A 9,621-nucleotide genomic window follows, 5' to 3' on the forward strand; every position below is an offset into this window, starting at 1 on the left:
GCAAGCATTTTGAAGCACTGGTTTTGTTCCTTTTTCCCAGACGGATGCAAATGATATTCCATTTTAAAAATTTGCACGCAGGTAGAAAACTAACTGATGTTCGCAGCTAAAAAATGTCATAATATTTTTCCTTTTTTTCCTTTTTTCACTGTTCGTTTTTTAGACAATCTTTTACTTTCTTTTGAGAAAGAGACAATCTTTTAGTGTTCATACCAGGAGCATTTTCGAGCTGGAGAATTTTTTTTTGAGGTGAATTCGAGGTGGAGATAAGAATGACACATTCGAAGGCCCTTGGCCCATGTTTACGAGGCCCAATCTTATTTCTTCCCAGGACGCAGATGGACTGAGGTGCAGGCCACAGTTTTAGCACCCGCCTCCAGCCAGTTCGCCGGCAGCGATGCGAGACGCTTTGGCGGTGGCAGGAAGGATGGGGCAGGCAATCCCGGTCGTCGGGCTCGCTTGGCACGCCGCGTCGCCGTGCGGGTGCCGCGCCGCGATCCACGAGGCACGCCGCGTCAGATTTTCTCGTTTGTCGCGCCGCTTCGCTGTGCGCGTGGTGCCGCGCCGCGCTCCACCAAGCCGCCATGGCGCACCGCCGAATCGTGTGGCTTCACGGCGCCCGCGTCAGATTTCCTCGGGTGGTGGCCCGCTGGGCGCCGATTTTTCCTCTGCTCTGAATTCTCCGTCGTCTCGTTTCCGCGTGGTCAGTCTCGAGCCATTAATGCGTATTAAGCTCGGTGGGTGAGGCCTCCTCCTCCTCCCCCTCCTCACCTTCCACCAAACTTCGCCCCCAATTGCCTCGCTCGCCATCCTCCTACTCGTCGTCTTGTCCGCCACACAGCTTCTTCGTGCTTGATAAAAAAAAATCAAGAAACCACCTTGCTCAGATCTCTGATCCCACCTGCCGGAGTGTCGGATTACTCAGGTACTCTCTCAAACTTTTACTAGCTAGCGTATGCTGTGCTTGGTTTGCAGTCTCTGTTCGTTTAGAACTTTAGATGCAAGTAACAGGAGCTCGTTGGGCTTGTGGTTTGCTCTCTGATCTTTGAAAGAACAGTATCTCTACTGTATTTGTATATGCTTTAAATAATTTACAAAGTTCTGTATCTACAAGATGAGGAAAAAACTAACTAAAGCCTAGAATTTAGCAAAGCTAGCACCGGATGCTTACATGAGCCTTCCTCTTCACATGATGGATAACCATGGCAAATCCCTCTTTGAACTTGTTCCTGAATCTAAAATGGTTGGGCCTGATATCTTGTAGTTTTGGCCTTCTTCCTTTTTGGGTTTGCTCTCTGGTACTCTTGTAGCTGAAACATTCAAGAACATTTTGGTTCCCCTGTTCACGGTAGTTTTTTTTTTCCATTTTTGCTAGGGGCTCTTTTCCCCCTCGTTTTTTCTTTATTAGGAGCAGTAGGATACTTCTCCAACTCATTGAAATATGACAACTGTTAGGAAATATGCAACTTGTATTTTATGAGATGCAGGAAACCCCTCATACAACAGGGAAAATACAGCTTTGCGTACTCGCGAAACCCCCCCAGGGAAAATACACATGCCATACATGAAACATACACCTGGCCTCAAACTCATGGTGGATCCACAATACTGAGTTTGGAGAGATAAAATCACCGCGCTCTAGTCCGGCCTTAGTAAAGAACTCGACCAACTGTAACTCGAAAGACACATACTGAAGAGCAATAACCTTGTCCTGCACAACAACGCACACAAAAGAAGCATCAACACCAATATGCTTGGTGAGCTCATGCTTCAAAGGGTTGCGCACAATACTAATAGCACATGTACAGTCAGACAAGAGTGAGTAATCACGGTAACAGTCACCTCTACCTTCAAAAGAGCCATAGTGTATGGATTTAGTGTACAGAGCAACCCCGAGATGCTGGCAATTGTCCATTCTCCATAGTGTACGGAGCATTTGTCCAAGGCGTAATCCCTACCCGGCCTGCTGATGCTGGCAGCGGCGACACCTGTAGGTGCCGTTCCCTTCCTGGAGGCACTGCCACAACCTTTCTTCGTGCCCCTGTTTGACCGCCAGGGGAAACCCTAGGTCCTATTCTTCGGATTGGACGGCAGTGACGTCAAGGTGTCATTCCCCTTCGTGAAGGTGTCATCTTGTCTGCTCATGGCTCGTTTGGTACCGGATTCCGAGTTCTGGGACTTTGTCTTGGTTTGGGTTGCTTCACTTGGTCAGGGCAGTTTATCGCTATGTTGTAGCTTCTATTGGGCCGAGCATCCCATGTCTCTGTGCTTCGGGTACCATGTTTATGCCATCTGTGGTTGTTGTTGAATTGTATCCGAGCCCTTTCCATCAGTTCAGACTTTTGGTTGCGGTGGCTAGTGCATGAAGCTTAACATGGTATCGGAGCCTAAGGTCTTGAGTTCAAGTCATGTCTTCCACAATTTATCCAAAAATTGCTGATACCCCACTTTGTGTCTACGTATAGGCCTCTTGAGCCATACCTCTGAGTCTATCCATGTGTTGACTTCCTGCGTCACACGTGAGAGGTGGTGTTGAAGTGTATATGTGGATTGCCTAGCCCTTTCCATCAGTTCGGATTTTTGGTTGCATTGGCTAGTGCATGAAGCTTAATAGTTGTGTCATGTAACCGCCCCCCCCCCCCCCTTTCAAATTCTTCTATCAATGAAAGATACGCAAGCTTTGCATATTTGCGAAAAAAGAGTGATATCCTAGTGAGCTTGTGTTGTTTTAGGTCTTAGTTGTTCATTTATTTTTCTTTCTTTGATGAAAAAGACATTCATGGCCAAGCTCTTGTACATTGTTATCATTTTATTTCCTTCTGCTCCTCGTTTTCTTGTTGTTTTGGTTTAGCTGTAAGACCTTCACTGTCTTGGCGGTTTCTTCCAATACAAAATGAGCTCACTTAGGTTCGAGAAAAAAAAGTACAAAACTTTGCACTTCTCTGGAAAAAAAACATTGATGTCAAAGCTGAAATGATTTAACATCGTAGTCAGACAATATGTGTCCTTTTACAATATTCATCTATTTATCACTTCAAAGATTTAAATGTTATGTTGTACAGGAACATTCCTTGATTACATGGCTACATTATCAGCAGCCAGTGCTGTAGGATGGGTTCTATCTCCTGTTATTACAAGGATGGTTTCTTTGGTGCAGTCCTATTTGTCCAGCCAGTATAAGTGGAAATCTGAGATGGTATCTGATCTCAATAATTTGAAGGCAACTTTAATGGATATATTCATTGTAGTTAGTGCAGCTGAAAGGCAACGTGTAGTGGACACAAATCAGATTATGTTGTTGCAGCAAATGAAAGATGCAGTCTCTGATGCAGATGATGTCTTGGATGAATTTGATTACATGCTTTTAAAAGAAAAGGCGCAAAAAGACCTGCTCAGCCGCACAGCCACCTCTTCCCTCTCTATTGGCAAGCGTTTGGTCAATGTTGACAAGTTTAGGTCAGAACTGCGGAAGGTTCTCAAAAGCTTGGAGAGAGTTAGAACTTCTGCAGAGATATTTGTCCGAGTGATGACACTGGAGAGCGATAAACCCATTCAGTCTCTTCGGTATGTCCCAACAAGAACCACCGGGTCCTTTTTGCATGAAGATGTGATTTTTGGGCGAGAAAAGGAGATACGGGAGCTCGTGGGTCAGCTCGTGTATAAATCTGATGAATGTTCACTGAACAATGAGCAAAACTTTAGGACTGAGGTGCACACTATTGTTGGTGTTGGTGGGATCGGCAAGACTACTCTGGCTCAGCTGGTCTATAAGGATGAGCGTATCGTGGATTCTTTTGATGTCAGAATGTGGGTTAGTGTTTCCGGTAACTTCGACAAAACTAGAGTTATCAAAGAGATCATAGCATCCACAACTGATGGTGAGAGTGCTGAATTGGCCAATTTTAATTTCAGCCGGCTCCAGTCAGAACTTCAATGGAGACTTCGTTCGAAGAGGTTTCTCTTAGTGTTGGATGATGTGTGGTACGATGAGAAACATGGAGAACACATCAACAAACAAATGTGGATGGAAATAATAGCTCCTATTAAGGAAAGTTCTGTAATCTCTGGAAGTAAGGTTCTAGTGACAACCCGGACAGAATTGGTTGCAAAAATGCTGGACTCTAGAAGCTTGTTCACTTTACAAGGTTTGGAAGGAGATGATAGTTGGTTACTGTTCAGACGGTGTGCATTTGGCAGCAGTAAGCCAGAAGGTTATCCAGAGTTGAAGCAGTTAGGATACCAAATTGTTCAGAAACTTAAAGGCTCACCTCTAGCACTAAAGGTTATCGGAGGACATTTAAATGGAAAATACAGTGATGCAGAGTGGGAGGATGTTCTTCACAAAGATGTCCTCAATCCAAATGATATTTTGACAACCTTACACTTCAGTTATGAAAATTTGCCGGAACACCTCCAGCAGTGCTTTGTATATTGTAGTTTATTCCCAAAAGGTTACCGTATTGATTCAAATAGATTAATCTGGATGTGGATAGCTCAGGGCCTTGTTCATCTAGAAGGATATAACAGTAGAAGCTTGGAAGATATTGGAAGGAGCTATTTCAATGATCTGTTAGTTCGGTCATTTTTTCCAAAAACTCTGCTGCGGTGATCAAACATATTACACTATGCATAATTCAATGAATGACCTCGCACTTCATGTTTCCCATGGCGAATGCTTTAGGATTGACCATGGCAGCATTGGGGTGTTACCTTATCATATTAGGCATTTGTCTGTGTCTGCCGAACAATTTGGAGATCTTGTGAACTATGATGGTCTTGGAAGATTGAGGACATTTATAGTTCTGAATGATTCTTGGTTCTGCTCCAAAGACTATCTGAGTCATGATATACTCGAGAAACTCAAGAGTGTCCGGATGTTGGATTTAACCGGATGCTGCTTTGGAAACTTGCCAAAAGCTGTCAGTGATCTGAGGCACCTGCGTTATTTAGCCATCCGACGCACTTATTACCCACTGCCCACAACAATCTCCAGACTCAATCATCTACAGTCCTTGTTTGTGCAGTATCATTCGTGTTATCCTGTGAAGATATCTTGCTCAAACAATAGAAAACATCTGAAATATTCAAGCAGGAATGCTACTGGACGCCATTTCAGTCTTCCTGAAAGCATTAGCAGGCTTATTAACTTGGAGCATGTCGATGTAGAGAAGGCTTACACTCTCACATTATCAGGTATACATCAGCTTCCGTGCATTGAGGGTTCAGTAGAATTCCTCGTTGACAAGGAAGAGCAAAGTTTGGTCCAACTGAAGGATCTCAACAAGTTCAGGGGAGAGCTTTCTGTTAGGTTTCTGGAGAATGTAAAAAACAGGGAGGAAGCTGCAAAGTCTGATCTAGACTTGAAGGAGCACATCTCTAAGTTGGAGCTACAATGGGAATCATGTGATGGTGCTCATGATATTGACAAGGTCTTTGAGGTGCTTGATGTGTTAAAGCCGCACCGCAATCTTCATGAGCTAACTATCAGTGGGTACCCAGGTGTCAAGTCTCCTTCTTGGTTAGAGTCTGATTGGCTGAGAAGATTGAAATTGATCTGTCTACGAGATTGTAAGAGATGGGAGGTCCTTCCACCTAGGGGATCTCCCCTTACTCAGAACTCTTGAAGTGCGGCGAATGAAAAAACTAAAAGCACTCGGTCAGGAGTTTTTTGGCCATGCTGGATTCCCTTTTTTGGAAACATTGCTACTAGAACGCCTACCCAAATTGGAGTGGTGCCTTGTGGACAATGACAAAGTCTTGCAGAATCTCAGACATCTCTCTGTAGCTGGTTGTCCACGGCTAAGAGCATATCCCACCCATGCTCGTACACTCAGACATATAGCTATACTTGACAAGGAAACAATCAAAGTTAAGTTACGGTGGGATAGTCTTGATCTGTCAAAATCATTTTGTCGCCTTGTATCAAGTTCCTTCCATGTCTTGCATGCTCATCACCTAGAGTTTGTACAAGATATGGGGATCTATGTGGAGCGTTTGGTAGACATGTCCATCACCGTGTTTAACAATCTGAAATCACTTAAACAGTTGCAAATATGTGGCAACAACCTGGCAGAAAGCTTCTCCGTAATTGCTACATTGTGGAATGAGAATGGGAGCACTGTACTTCCTTCATCACTTCGATTCCTTAAGTTAAAAGGGTGCTACCTGCAACCATCCTCTTTCAACAAGTTACTGAAGAATCTCTCGTCGCTTGGTGCACTACACTTAAGCGAATGTGACACTGTTGAGATACCAGGTGTACCGGTAAGCCTACACCACTTGACGATGCTGAAACAGTTGGACATTCATAAATGTGATTGGATATCATCCATTGAGGGAGCAGAAGCACTGTTGTCCCTTGAAGAGATGACAATTAAAGAATGTTATGCTCTGGAATCTGTACCGTACTTAGATGACATGCCATCTCTTCAAAAGCTACATTTATCCGAGTGCCCTCAAGTTATGCGACTGTCTAAAGCAGGCCACCAGACAGCCCTGAAGGAGCTGATTGTAAAATTTTGTGATAGGCTATCATCACTGCGACAGTTGTGTGACCTTGTTTCGCTTGTGAGGCTGACGATTAGTGGTTGTTCTAATTTATTGTGGCTTCCGGATATGGATGGTTTTTATTCGCTTCGGGTTCTCTCAATTGATCGGTGCCCCCGGCTGATGTCACTGCCACGGAGTGGTCTTCCTGTATCACTTGAAACATTTTTCCTTTCTGAATGCAATCAAGCATTGGAGGAGCAGTTTCAGCAAAAGGAAGGTCCAGACTGGAACAAGTTTGCTGCCCTTCCAGGATGCAAGTGGGAACCTTGTTGGTAACTAATATTCGGAGGTAGTCCTTTTAATTATCCTGAATCTGATTTTACAGATGCTTTTCTTTGGGTGATGCCTTATTTCTGCATAAGCAAACTTAAGGAAAACAAAATTCAAACTGTATAGATCTTAGATGGAAATTATGTTTTGTTTCACTTCTTATGTCATACCTCGGCTGTGCTTGCATACTTCTGGTTGTCATGGATCATTGGACATAAATTTTTGTGTATTTGAACTAGCTATGATAAACCTAGATCAAGATGTGAGCTAAGTGCAGTCATGCAGACCATTTTGGTTTGAGCATCCAATGAACATGACATTTTAACCATGCTAAACTGCACCTTTAAGAGATGCAAATTTTGCTGAGTAGCAATGTACATCTTTTATTCAAGTTACGTAGAATGGTGCACTGCATGTTTTCTCTTTTATATCTTATTTAATAAGAAAATGCTAATATATTGCATGGTTATGCTTACTGCCTAGTGGCACATTTTGCTGTTAGGTGCTAGTAGTAGATATCTTCTTTTTTGGAATCGCAAGATGAAACAAGAAAATAACCGGATGGTTATGTTTTAGTTGAATATACCTTTACAAACAAAGAGTTGAACTCTGAAACTAATCTCTTCTTGCAAAAGAAAATCTAACCTGATTGCAGAGAAAGAAGAAACCAACTTAATAATGCTGTAAGCATGTAATGCTCTTTGGTTGTCGTTTCTGTACCTCTTGGCGTTACTTCGCTCACTGGAAGCTACACAAATTTCATTTGGCCTCTGTTAGCAGTAGGTGGCGATATAGTGAGATAGTGGAACCCGACTTGAGGGGTCATATGGAAAATGAAACCTGATATTTGTAGCTTGTTAAACATGCGTCTCCTGTAAAGTCTAAAAATAAGAATACAGAAAGACCATTGCAAGGTTTTGAAATTTGATATGCTGTACATTCACAATAGATAGAAACTTGATCTTCTTAGTCCAAAAAGCCTATACTATGTTCAATTGTTCATAACTTTATTATGCTACAACTTGTGTACCTTTTTGTACCGATCGCTGATGGAAGGAGGGGTGCTGGGGATGCAGGCACATTACACTGGAAACAGCTGGGCTTCGTCTAGGCAAACAGTCCCTCTGCAGGTTCTACTGGCCAAGAACAAGATCAGCATGAAGGTCAACCCAAAGAGGATGGCACAATCTACGACGCAAATTTTCTGTTCAGTTGTTGGAAAGGCGCTCATTTGGAGGAATATCTGTTCAGACATCTGGAGGAATTCTCAGCTCGACGCGCAGACATGGCTGCAGATTTACCACGCACAGATTCAGAAGCGCGGATTAGTGTTGAGAGAAGGGGATGGCAGAACCGGCAGTGTCCATGCGCACCGTGGTGACGGTATCTTTACCGTGGACGCTCACTTTTCTCACCCGTTTTCTGTGGTGACGTTAGCTTCACCGTGGACGCTCACTTTTCTCACCCGTTTTCTTTTCTTCGGTGGCATAACACAAGTCAGAAACGAAAGCTTTCTGACACTGGACAACAGTACCGCACCCCCGGTGTTGACAGATGTGTATTGTCAAGCTGCCATCTTTTTATGCATGTATATATCTATCTTTTTTAGGAGACTTTGTATTTACTAGAGGACTGGAACTTCTGTATTTGGTTTCTGTGGAAGTTGATAGAGCAACACATTTACTCCGGTCTCCAAAAATGTTCTCCAGGCTCTCTAAAATCAAATGAAAGTACATTTCTTAAGTCCTTATTAGATTAAGTAACTTCGTACGTACCGTTTGGCAATTTTATTTACAATTTCCATCAGCAATTCATCTGGCTGATTCTGCACGTGATCTCATTGACCCGAATGTAACTAAAGTTGGCGAATGATGCCTGTGCCATTGGGTTATGGTACCTGGATCTAGGGAAGTTGTTCTCTCTTGCATCGGTGTACCGCAGGTGTGATTCTTTGCTGGATTTGGGCCGCCACTAATATGGAGTATTTGGTTGTCTTGTAATCACATCTTTGCAGATTGGTTGTGTTCTTCCTCTCTCCAAATGATTGGCTGTTTTATCTTTCCTTAATCAGGGGTCTTTGGTTGGGCTTTCGGCTTTGGCTTTTGACTTAGAAGTTTTTTTGCTTCTAAGCCAAAGTGCAAAAGCCAAATAAAAATCCAATGAACACCCTTTTTGTAACATCCCAAATTTTCAATTTAAAATATTATACACTAGATCATCATTGCATATCATATTTATTGCATTTTGGTTGATCCTAGAAATTTCACGCAACTCAAGGACCCGCGTAGAGAGTTGGGGATTTCGTTATTTTCATATTCGAGTTGTCTCAAATTTTGAAAATAGGATCATTTGATTTTATCTTCAATTATTTCTATTATAAAAATTATGAGAGAGGGAATAAAATGACTTTCCCAAAATAAAGAAATATTGGGGATTTAATAAAAAATCAAATAAGATTTTATTTGGTTTTATTTGCTATTTTATTTAAATTTAGGAAAAATGCGCGTTTTTCAAAATTGCATTTAGGCCCCAAATAAATGTCCATCCCGTGCGGCTTGATTTTAGAAGCCGGGGAAAATTTATTTCAGGATTTTTGGAGTCCGTTTAGTAGTCCTTTTGTTTTTTTCTGAGCGTAAGTATTTTAAAAAAAAGTCAGAACCGACCCTCGGCCGTAACCGGCCAGGACTCCGCCTGGCCGGGGCTTTATAAGCCGCCGCCCCGGGGCCCGAGCCAGCCCAGCCCGCGCCCCAAACCCTAGCCGCGCCCGATCCGCGCCGCCGCCGCCCGATCCGCGCCGCCGCC

At 43.1% G+C, this 9,621-nt stretch overlaps 1 pseudogene across 1 annotated transcript; it reads left to right on the forward strand.

Moving 5' to 3' along the window:
- The first annotated feature begins 340 nt into the window (after positions 1-340).
- On the forward strand, positions 341-8,502 carry LOC147960538 (putative disease resistance protein RGA1; annotated as a pseudogene). Its single transcript, XR_015610433.1, has 3 exons — positions 341-925; positions 3,063-6,838; positions 7,896-8,502. The product of XR_015610433.1 is annotated as a putative disease resistance protein RGA1 (transcript).
- The last annotated feature ends 1,119 nt before the right edge of the window (positions 8,503-9,621 follow it).

The sequence above is a fragment of the Triticum urartu genome, chromosome 7A, assembly GCF_056163025.1.
Source record: "Triticum urartu cultivar PI428250 chromosome 7A, HENAU_Tu73, whole genome shotgun sequence".
NCBI lineage: Eukaryota > Viridiplantae > Streptophyta > Magnoliopsida > Poales > Poaceae > Triticum > Triticum urartu.